The following is a 12,621-nucleotide window of genomic DNA, read 5'->3' on the forward strand; positions in this document are numbered from 1 at the left end:
TCTGACATTCTAACAGCTCAATTAGAGCATTTTAGTAACGATCAGTGTTCTTTGTCAAAACTCACATTCTCATCATCCACTGATTCACTTTGTCACAAAATACAGTTCTCAGCTCAGAAAGCTTGTTTCTGACATTCTAACAGCTCAATTAGAGCATTTTAGTAATGAACAGTGTTCTTTGTCAAAACTGACATTCTCATCATCCACTGATGAACTATGTCACAAAATGCAGTTCTCAGCTCAGAAAGCTTGTTTCTGACATTCTAACAGCTCAATTGGAGCATTTTAGTAATGATCAGTGTTCTTTGTCAAAACTGACATTCTCATCATCCACTGATGAACTTTGTCACAAAATGCAGTTCTCAGCTCAGAAAGCTTGTTTCTGACATTCTAACAGCTCAATTAGAGCATTTTAGTAATGAACAGTGTTCTTTGTCAAAACTGACATTCTCATCATCCACTGATGCACTATGTCACAAAATGCAGTTCTCAGCTCAGAAAGCTTGTTTCTGACATTCTAACAGCTCAATTAGAGCATTTTAGCAATGATCAGTGTTCTTTGTCAAAAGTGACATTCTCATCATCCACTGATTCACTTTGTCACAAAATGCAGTTCTCAGCTCAGAAAGCTTGTTTCTGACATTCTAACAGCTCAATTAGAGCATTTTAGTAATGAACAGTGTTCTTTGTCAAAACTGACATTCTCATCATCCACTGATGAACTATGTCACAAAATGCAGTTCTCAGCTCAGAAAGCTTGTTTCTGACATTCTAACAGCTCAATTGGAGCATTTTAGTAATGATCAGTGTTCTTTGTCAAAACTGACATTCTCATCATCCACTGATGCTTTTTGTCACAAAATGCAGTTCTCAGCTCAGAAAGCTTGTTTCTGACATTCTAACAGCTCAATTAGAGCATTTTAGTAATGAACAGTGTTCTTTGTCAAAACTGACATTCTCATCATCCACTGATGCACTATGTCACAAAATGCAGTTCTCAGCTCAGAAAGCTTGTTTCTGACATTCTAACAGCTCAATTAGAGCATTTTAGCAATGATCAGTGTTCTTTGTCAAAAGTGACATTCTCATCATCCACTGATTCACTTTGTCACAAAATGCAGTTCTCAGCTCAGAAAGCTTGTTTCTGACATTCTAACAGCTCAATTAGAGCATTTTAGTAATGAACAGTGTTCTTTGTCAAAACTGACATTCTCATCATCCACTGATTCACTTTGTCACAAAATGCAGTTTTCAGCTCAGAAAGCTTGTTTCTGACATTCTAACAGCTCAATTAGAGCATTTTAGTAATGATCAGTGTTCTTTGTCAAAACTGACATTGTCATCATCCACTGATTCACTTTGTCACAAAATGCAGTTTTCAGCTCAGAAAGCTTGTTTCTGACATTCTAACAGCTCAATTAGAGCATTTTAGTAATGAACAGTGTTCTTTGTCAAAACTGACATTCTCATCATCCACTGATGAACTATGTCACAAAATGCAGTTCTCAGCTCAGAAGGCTTGTTTCTGACATTCTAACAGCTCAATTGGAGCATTTTAGTAATGATCAGTGTTCTTTGTCAAAACTGACATTCTCATCATCCACTCATGCTTTTTGTCACAAAATGCAGTTTTCAGCTCAGAAAGCTTGTTTCTGATATTTTAACAGCTCAATTAGAGCATTTTAGTAATGAACAGTGTTCTTTGTCAAAACTGACATTCTCATCATCCACTGATGCACTTTGTCACAAAATGCAGTTTTATGCTCAGAAAGCTTGTTTCTGACATTCTAACAGCTCAATTAGAGCATTTTAGTAATGATCAGTGTTCTTTGTCAAAACTGACATTCTCATCATCCACTGATGAACTATGTCACAAAATGCAGTTATCAGCTCAGAAAGCTTGTTTCTGACATTCTAACAGCTCAATTGGATCATTTTAGTAATGATCAGTGTTCTTTGTCAAAACTGACATTCTCATCATCCACTGATGCTTTTTGTCACAAAATGCAGTTTTCAGCTCAGAAAGCTTGTTTCTGACATTCTAACAGCTCAATTAGAGCATTTTAGTAATGATCAGTGTTCTTTGTCAAAACTGACATTCTCATCATCCACTGATGAACTATGTCACAAAATGCAGTTCTCAGCTCAGAAAGCTTGTTTCTGACATTCTAATAGCTCAATTAGAGCATTTTAGTAATGAACAGTGTTCTTTGTCAAAACTGACATTCTCATCATCCACTGATGAACTATGTCACAAAATGCAGTTCTCAGCTCAGAAAGCTTGTTTCTGACATTCTAACAGCTCAATTAGAGCATTTTAGTAATGAACAGTGTTTTTTGTCAAAACTGACATTCTCATCATCCACTGATGAACTATGTCACAAAATGCAGTTCTCAGCTCAGAAAGCTTGTTTCTGACATTCTAACAACTCAATTAGAGCATTTTAGTAATGATCAGTGTTCTTTGTCAAAACTGACATTCTCATCATCCACTGATGCACTTTGTCACAAAATGCATTTCTCAGCTCAGAAAGCTTGTTTCTGACATTCTAACAGCTCAATTGGAGCATTTCAGTAATGAACAGTGGTCTTTGTCAAAACTGACATTCTCTTCATCCACTGATTCACTTTGTCACAAAATGCAGTTTTCAGCTCAGAAAGCTTGTTTCTGACATTCTAACAGCTCAATTAGAGCATTTTAGTAACGATCAGTGTTCTTTGTCAAAACTCACATTCTCATCATCCACTGATTCACTTTGTCACAAAATACAGTTCTCAGCTCAGAAAGCTTGTTTCTGACATTCTAACAGCTCAATTAGAGCATTTTAGTAATGAACAGTGTTCTTTGTCAAAACTGACATTCTCATCATCCACTGATGAACTATGTCACAAAATGCAGTTCTCAGCTCAGAAAGCTTGTTTCTGACATTCTAACAGCTCAATTGGAGCATTTTAGTAATGATCAGTGTTCTTTGTCAAAACTGACATTCTCATCATCCACTGATGAACTTTGTCACAAAATGCAGTTCTCAGCTCAGAAAGCTTGTTTCTGACATTCTAACAGCTCAATTAGAGCATTTTAGTAATGAACAGTGTTCTTTGTCAAAACTGACATTCTCATCATCCACTGATGCACTATGTCACAAAATGCAGTTCTCAGCTCAGAAAGCTTGTTTCTGACATTCTAACAGCTCAATTAGAGCATTTTAGCAATGATCAGTGTTCTTTGTCAAAAGTGACATTCTCATCATCCACTGATTCACTTTGTCACAAAATGCAGTTCTCAGCTCAGAAAGCTTGTTTCTGACATTCTAACAGCTCAATTAGAGCATTTTAGTAATGAACAGTGTTCTTTGTCAAAACTGACATTCTCATCATCCACTGATGAACTATGTCACAAAATGCAGTTCTCAGCTCAGAAAGCTTGTTTCTGACATTCTAACAGCTCAATTGGAGCATTTTAGTAATGATCAGTGTTCTTTGTCAAAACTGACATTCTCATCATCCACTGATGCTTTTTGTCACAAAATGCAGTTCTCAGCTCAGAAAGGTTGTTTCTGACATTCTAACAGCTCAATTAGAGCATTTTAGTAATGAACAGTGTTCTTTGTCAAAACTGACATTCTCATCATCCACTGATGCACTATGTCACAAAATGCAGTTCTCAGCTCAGAAAGCTTGTTTCTGACATTCTAACAGCTCAATTAGAGCATTTTAGCAATGATCAGTGTTCTTTGTCAAAAGTGACATTCTCATCATCCACTGATTCACTTTGTCACAAAATGCAGTTCTCAGCTCAGAAAGCTTGTTTCTGACATTCTAACAGCTCAATTAGAGCATTTTAGTAATGAACAGTGTTCTTTGTCAAAACTGACATTCTCATCATCCACTGATTCACTTTGTCACAAAATGCAGTTTTCAGCTCAGAAAGCTTGTTTCTGACATTCTAACAGCTCAATTAGAGCATTTTAGTAATGAACAGTGTTCTTTGTCAAAACTGACATTCTCATCATCCACTGATGAACTATGTCACAAAATGCAGTTCTCAGCTCAGAAAGCTTGTTTCTGACATTCTAACAGCTCAATTGGAGCATTTTAGTAATGATCAGTGTTCTTTGTCAAAACTGACATTCTCATCATCCACTGATGCTTTTTGTCACAAAATGCAGTTTTCAGCTCAGAAAGCTTGTTTCTGACATTCTAACAGCTCAATTAGAGCATTTTAGTAATGATCAGTGTTCTTTGTCAAAACTGACATTCTCATCATCCACTGATGCTTTTTGTCACAAAATGCAGTTCTCAGCTCAGAAAGCTTGTTTCTGACATTCTAACAGCTCAATTAGAGCATTTTAGTAATGAACAGTGTTCTTTGTCAAAACTGACATTCTCATCATCCACTGATGCACTATGTCACAAAATGCAGTTCTCAGCTCAGAAAGCTTGTTTCTGACATTCTAACAGCTCAATTAGAGCATTTTAGCAATGATCAGTGTTCTTTGTCAAAAGTGACATTCTCATCATCCACTGATTCACTTTGTCACAAAATGCAGTTTTCAGCTCAGAAAGCTTGTTTCTGACATTCTAACAGCTCAATTAGAGCATTTTAGTAATGATCAGTGTTCTTTGTCAAAACTGACATTGTCATCATCCACTGATTCACTTTGTCACAAAATGCAGTTTTCAGCTCAGAAAGCTTGTTTCTGACATTCTAACAGCTCAATTAGAGCATTTTAGTAATGATCAGTGTTCTTTGTCAAAACTGACATTGTCATCATCCACTGATTCACTTTGTCACAAAATGCAGTTTTCAGCTCAGAAAGCTTGTTTCTGACATTCTAACAGCTCAATTAGAGCATTTTAGTAATGAACAGTGTTCTTTGTCAAAACTGACATTCTCATCATCCACTGATGAACTATGTCACAAAATGCAGTTCTCAGCTCAGAAGGCTTGTTTCTGACATTCTAACAGCTCAATTGGAGCATTTTAGTAATGATCAGTGTTCTTTGTCAAAACTGACATTCTCATCATCCACTCATGCTTTTTGTCACAAAATGCAGTTTTCAGCTCAGAAAGCTTGTTTCTGATATTTTAACAGCTCAATTAGAGCATTTTAGTAATGAACAGTGTTCTTTGTCAAAACTGACATTCTCATCATCCACTGATGCACTTTGTCACAAAATGCAGTTTTATGCTCAGAAAGCTTGTTTCTGACATTCTGACAGCTCAATTAGAGCATTTTAGTAATGATCAGTGTTCTTTGTCAAAACTGACATTCTCATCATCCACTGATGAACTATGTCACAAAATGCAGTTCTCAGCTCAGAAAGCTTGTTTCTGACATTCTAACAGCTCAATTGGAGCATTTTAGTAATGATCAGTGTTCTTTGTCAAAACTGACATTCTCATCATCCACTGATGCTTTTTGTCACAAAATGCAGTTTTCAGCTCAGAAAGCTTGTTTCTGACATTCTAACAGCTCAATTAGAGCATTTTAGTAATGATCAGTGTTCTTTGTCAAAACTGACATTCTCATCATCCACTGATGCTTTTTGTCACAAAATGCAGTTCTCAGCTCAGAAAGCTTGTTTCTGACATTCTAACAGCTCAATTAGAGCATTTTAGTAATGAACAGTGTTCTTTGTCAAAACTGACATTCTCATCATCCACTGATGCACTATGTCAAAAAATGCAGTTCTCAGCTCAGAAAGCTTGTTTCTGACATTCTAACAGCTCAATTAGAGCATTTTAGCAATGATCAGTGTTCTTTGTCAAAAGTGACATTCTCATCATCCACTGATTCACTTTGTCACAAAATGCAGTTCTCAGCTCAAGAAAGCTTGTTTCTGATATTCTAACAGCTCAATTAGAGCATTTTAGTAATGATCAGTGTTCTTTGTCAAAACTGACATTCTCATCATCCACTGATGAACTATGTCACAAAATGCAGTTCTCAGCTCAGAAAGCTTGTTTCTGACATTCTAACAGCTCAATTGGAGCATTTTAGTGATGATCAGTGTTCTTTGTCAAAACTGACATTCTCATCATCCACTGATTCATTTTGTCACAAAATGCAGTTTTCAGCTCAGAAAGCTTGTTTCTGACATTCTAACAGCTCAATTAGAGCATTTTAGTAATGAACAGTGTTCTTTGTCAAAACTGACATTCTCATCATCCACTGATGAACTATGTCACAAAATGCAGTTCTCAGCTCAGAAAGCTTGTTTCTGACATTCTAACAGCTCAATTGGAGCATTTTAGTAATGATCAGTGTTCTTTGTCAAAACTGACATTCTCATCATCCACTGATGCTTTTTGTCACAAAATGCAGTTCACAGCTCAGAAAGCTTGTTTCTGACATTCTAACAGCTCAATTAGAGCATTTTAGTAATGAACAGTGTTCTTTGTCAAAACTGACATTCTCATCATCCACTGATGCACTATGTCACAAAATGCAGTTCTCAGCTCAGAAAGCTTGTTTCTGACATTCTAACAGCTCAATTAGAGCATTTTAGCAATGATCAGTGTTCTTTGTCAAAAGTGACATTCTCATCATCCACTGATTCACTTTGTCACAAAATGCAGTTCTCAGCTCAGAAAGCTTGTTTCTGACATTCTAACAACTCAATTAGAGCATTTTAGTAATGAACAGTGTTCTTTGTCAAAACTGACATTCTCATCATCCACTGATTCACTTTGTCACAAAATGCAGTTTTCAGCTCAGAAAGCTTGTTTCTGACATTCTAACAGCTCAATTAGAGCATTTTAGTAATGAACAGTGTTCTTTGTCAAAACTGACATTCTCATCATCCACTGATGAACTATGTCACAAAATGCAGTTCTCAGCTCAGAAAGCTTGTTTCTGACATTCTAACAGCTCAATTGGAGCATTTTAGTAATGATCAGTGTTCTTTGTCAAAACTGACATTCTCATCATCCACTGATGCTTTTTGTCACAAAATGCAGTTTTCAGCTCAGAAAGCTTGTTTCTGACATTCTAACAGCTCAATTAGAGCATTTTAGTAATGATCAGTGTTCTTTGTCAAAACTGACATTCTCATCATCCATTGATGCTTTTTGCCACAAAATGCAGTTCTCAGCTCAGAAAGCTTGTTTCTGACATTCTAACAGCTCAATTAGAGCATTTTAGTAATGAACAGTGTTCTTTGTCAAAACTGACATTCTCATCATCCACTGATGCACTATGTCACAAAATGCAGTTCTCAGCTCAGAAAGCTTGTTTCTGACATTCTAACAGCTCAATAAGAGCATTTTAGCAATTATCAGTGTTCTTTGTCAAAAGTGACATTCTCATCATCCACTGATTCACTTTGTCACAAAATGCAGTTCTCAGCTCAGAAAGCTTGTTTCTGACATTCTAACAGCTCAATTAGAGCATTTTAGTAATGATCAGTGTTCTTTGTCAAAACTGACATTGTCATCATCCACTGATTCACTTTGTCACAAAATGCAGTTTTCAGCTCAGAAAGCTTGTTTCTGACATTCTAACAGCTCAATTAGAGCATTTTAGTAATGATCAGTGTTCTTTGTCAAAACTGACATTGTCATCATCCACTGATTCACTTTGTCACAAAATGCAGTTTTCAGCTCAGAAAGCTTGTTTCTGACATTCTAACAGCTCAATTAGAGCATTTTAGTAATGAACAGTGTTCTTTGTCAAAACTGACATTCTCATCATCCACTGATGAACTATGTCACAAAATGCAGTTCTCAGCTCAGAAGGCTTGTTTCTGACATTCTAACAGCTCAATTGGAGCATTTTAGTAATGATCAGTGTTCTTTGTCAAAACTGACATTCTCATCATCCACTCATGCTTTTTGTCACAAAATGCAGTTTTCAGCTCAGAAAGCTTGTTTCTGATATTTTAACAGCTCAATTAGAGCATTTTAGTAATGAACAGTGTTCTTTGTCAAAACTGACATTCTCATCATCCACTGATGCACTTTGTCACAAAATGCAGTTTTATGCTCAGAAAGCTTGTTTCTGACATTCTAACAGCTCAATTAGAGCATTTTAGTAATGATCAGTGTTCTTTGTCAAAACTGACATTCTCATCATCCACTGATGAACTATGTCACAAAATGCAGTTCTCAGCTCAGAAAGCTTGTTTCTGACATTCTAACAGCTCAATTGGAGCATTTTAGTAATGATCAGTGTTCTTTGTCAAAACTGACATTCTCATCATCCACTGATGCTTTTTGTCACAAAATGCAGTTTTCAGCTCAGAAAGCTTGTTTCTGACATTCTAACAGCTCAATTAGAGCATTTTAGTAATGATCAGTGTTCTTTGTCAAAACTGACATTCTCATCATCCACTGATGCTTTTTGTCACAAAATGCAGTTCTCAGCTCAGAAAGCTTGTTTCTGACATTCTAACAGCTCAATTAGAGCATTTTAGTAATGAACAGTGTTCTTTGTCAAAACTGACATTCTCATCATCCACTGATGCACTATGTCACAAAATGCAGTTCTCAGCTCAGAAAGCTTGTTTCTGACATTCTAACAGCTCAATTAGAGCATTTTAGCAATGATCAGTGTTCTTTGTCAAAAGTGACATTCTCATCATCCACTGATTCACTTTGTCACAAAATGCAGTTCTCAGCTCAAGAAAGCTTGTTTCTGATATTCTAACAGCTCAATTAGAGCATTTTAGTAATGATCAGTGTTCTTTGTCAAAACTGACATTCTCATCATCCACTGATGAACTATGTCACAAAATGCAGTTCTCAGCTCAGAAAGCTTGTTTCTGACATTCTAACAGCTCAATTGGAGCATTTTAGTGATGATCAGTGTTCTTTGTCAAAACTGACATTCTCATCATCCACTGATTCATTTTGTCACAAAATGCAGTTTTCAGCTCAGAAAGCTTGTTTCTGACATTCTAACAGCTCAATTAGAGCATTTTAGTAATGAACAGTGTTCTTTGTCAAAACTGACATTCTCATCATCCACGGATGCTTTTTGTCACAAAATGCAGTTTTCAGCTCAGAAAGCTTGTTTCTGACATTCTAACAGCTCAATTGGAGCATTTCAGTAATGAACAGTGCTCTTTGTCAAAACTGACATTCTCATCATCCACTGATGAACTATGTCACAAAATGCAGTTCTCAGCTCAGAAAGCTTGTTTCTGACATTCTAACAGCTCAATTAGAGCATTTTAGTAATGAACAGTGTTCTTTGTCAAAACTGACATTCTCATCATCCACTGATGAACTATGTCACAAAATGCAGTTCTCAGCTCAGAAAGCTTGTTTCTGACATTCTAACAGCTCAATTAGAGCATTTTAGTAATGAACAGTGTTTTTTGTCAAAACTGACATTCTCATCATCCACTGATGAACTATGTCACAAAATGCAGTTCTCAGCTCAGAAAGCTTGTTTCTGACATTCTAACAACTCAATTAGAGCATTTTAGTAATGATCAGTGTTCTTTGTCAAAACTGACATTCTCATCATCCACTGATGCACTTTGTCACAAAATGCATTTCTCAGCTCAGAAAGCTTGTTTCTGACATTCTAACAGCTCAATTGGAGCATTTCAGTAATGAACAGTGTTCTTTGTCAAAACTGACATTCTCTTCATCCACTGATTCACTTTGTCACAAAATGCAGTTTTCAGCTCAGAAAGCTTGTTTCTGACATTCTAACAGCTCAATTAGAGCATTTTAGTAACGATCAGTGTTCTTTGTCAAAACTCACATTCTCATCATCCACTGATTCACTTTGTCACAAAATACAGTTCTCAGCTCAGAAAGCTTGTTTCTGACATTCTAACAGCTCAATTAGAGCATTTTAGTAATGAACAGTGTTCTTTGTCAAAACTGACATTCTCATCATCCACTGATGAACTATGTCACAAAATGCAGTTCTCAGCTCAGAAAGCTTGTTTCTGACATTCTAACAGCTCAATTGGAGCATTTTAGTAATGATCAGTGTTCTTTGTCAAAACTGACATTCTCATCATCCACTGATGAACTTTGTCACAAAATGCAGTTCTCAGCTCAGAAAGCTTGTTTCTGACATTCTAACAGCTCAATTAGAGCATTTTAGTAATGAACAGTGTTCTTTGTCAAAACTGACATTCTCATCATCCACTGATGCACTATGTCACAAAATGCAGTTCTCAGCTCAGAAAGCTTGTTTCTGACATTCTAACAGCTCAATTAGAGCATTTTAGCAATGATCAGTGTTCTTTGTCAAAAGTGACATTCTCATCATCCACTGATTCACTTTGTCACAAAATGCAGTTCTCAGCTCAAGAAAGCTTGTTTCTGATATTCTAACAGCTCAATTAGAGCATTTTAGTAATGATCAGTGTTCTTTGTCAAAACTGACATTCTCATCATCCACTGATGAACTATGTCACAAAATGCAGTTCTCAGCTCAGAAAGCTTGTTTCTGACATTCTAACAGCTCAATTGGAGCATTTTAGTGATGATCAGTGTTCTTTGTCAAAACTGACATTCTCATCATCCACTGATTCATTTTGTCACAAAATGCAGTTTTCAGCTCAGAAAGCTTGTTTCTGACATTCTAACAGCTCAATTAGAGCATTTTAGTAATGAACAGTGTTCTTTGTCAAAACTGACATTCTCATCATCCACTGATGAACTATGTCACAAAATGCAGTTCTCAGCTCAGAAAGCTTGTTTCTGACATTCTAACAGCTCAATTGGAGCATTTTAGTAATGATCAGTGTTCTTTGTCAAAACTGACATTCTCATCATCCACTGATGCTTTTTGTCACAAAATGCAGTTCACAGCTCAGAAAGCTTGTTTCTGACATTCTAACAGCTCAATTAGAGCATTTTAGTAATGAACAGTGTTCTTTGTCAAAACTGACATTCTCATCATCCACTGATGCACTATGTCACAAAATGCAGTTCTCAGCTCAGAAAGCTTGTTTCTGACATTCTAACAGCTCAATTAGAGCATTTTAGCAATGATCAGTGTTCTTTGTCAAAAGTGACATTCTCATCATCCACTGATTCACTTTGTCACAAAATGCAGTTCTCAGCTCAGAAAGCTTGTTTCTGACATTCTAACAACTCAATTAGAGCATTTTAGTAATGAACAGTGTTCTTTGTCAAAACTGACATTCTCATCATCCACTGATTCACTTTGTCACAAAATGCAGTTTTCAGCTCAGAAAGCTTGTTTCTGACATTCTAACAGCTCAATTAGAGCATTTTAGTAATGAACAGTGTTCTTTGTCAAAACTGACATTCTCATCATCCACTGATGAACTATGTCACAAAATGCAGTTCTCAGCTCAGAAAGCTTGTTTCTGACATTCTAACAGCTCAATTGGAGCATTTTAGTAATGATCAGTGTTCTTTGTCAAAACTGACATTCTCATCATCCACTGATGCTTTTTGTCACAAAATGCAGTTTTCAGCTCAGAAAGCTTGTTTCTGACATTCTAACAGCTCAATTAGAGCATTTTAGTAATGATCAGTGTTCTTTGTCAAAACTGACATTCTCATCATCCATTGATGCTTTTTGCCACAAAATGCAGTTCTCAGCTCAGAAAGCTTGTTTCTGACATTCTAACAGCTCAATTAGAGCATTTTAGTAATGAACAGTGTTCTTTGTCAAAACTGACATTCTCATCATCCACTGATGCACTATGTCACAAAATGCAGTTCTCAGCTCAGAAAGCTTGTTTCTGACATTCTAACAGCTCAATAAGAGCATTTTAGCAATTATCAGTGTTCTTTGTCAAAAGTGACATTCTCATCATCCACTGATTCACTTTGTCACAAAATGCAGTTCTCAGCTCAGAAAGCTTGTTTCTGACATTCTAACAGCTCAATTAGAGCATTTTAGTAATGATCAGTGTTCTTTGTCAAAACTGACATTGTCATCATCCACTGATTCACTTTGTCACAAAATGCAGTTTTCAGCTCAGAAAGCTTGTTTCTGACATTCTAACAGCTCAATTAGAGCATTTTAGTAATGATCAGTGTTCTTTGTCAAAACTGACATTGTCATCATCCACTGATTCACTTTGTCACAAAATGCAGTTTTCAGCTCAGAAAGCTTGTTTCTGACATTCTAACAGCTCAATTAGAGCATTTTAGTAATGAACAGTGTTCTTTGTCAAAACTGACATTCTCATCATCCACTGATGAACTATGTCACAAAATGCAGTTCTCAGCTCAGAAGGCTTGTTTCTGACATTCTAACAGCTCAATTGGAGCATTTTAGTAATGATCAGTGTTCTTTGTCAAAACTGACATTCTCATCATCCACTCATGCTTTTTGTCACAAAATGCAGTTTTCAGCTCAGAAAGCTTGTTTCTGATATTTTAACAGCTCAATTAGAGCATTTTAGTAATGAACAGTGTTCTTTGTCAAAACTGACATTCTCATCATCCACTGATGCACTTTGTCACAAAATGCAGTTTTATGCTCAGAAAGCTTGTTTCTGACATTCTAACAGCTCAATTAGAGCATTTTAGTAATGATCAGTGTTCTTTGTCAAAACTGACATTCTCATCATCCACTGATGAACTATGTCACAAAATGCAGTTCTCAGCTCAGAAAGCTTGTTTCTGACATTCTAACAGCTCAATTGGAGCATTTTAGTAATGATCAG

The sequence above is a fragment of the Barbatula barbatula genome (assembly GCF_947034865.1).
Source record: "Barbatula barbatula genome assembly, chromosome: 6".
NCBI lineage: Eukaryota > Metazoa > Chordata > Actinopteri > Cypriniformes > Nemacheilidae > Barbatula > Barbatula barbatula.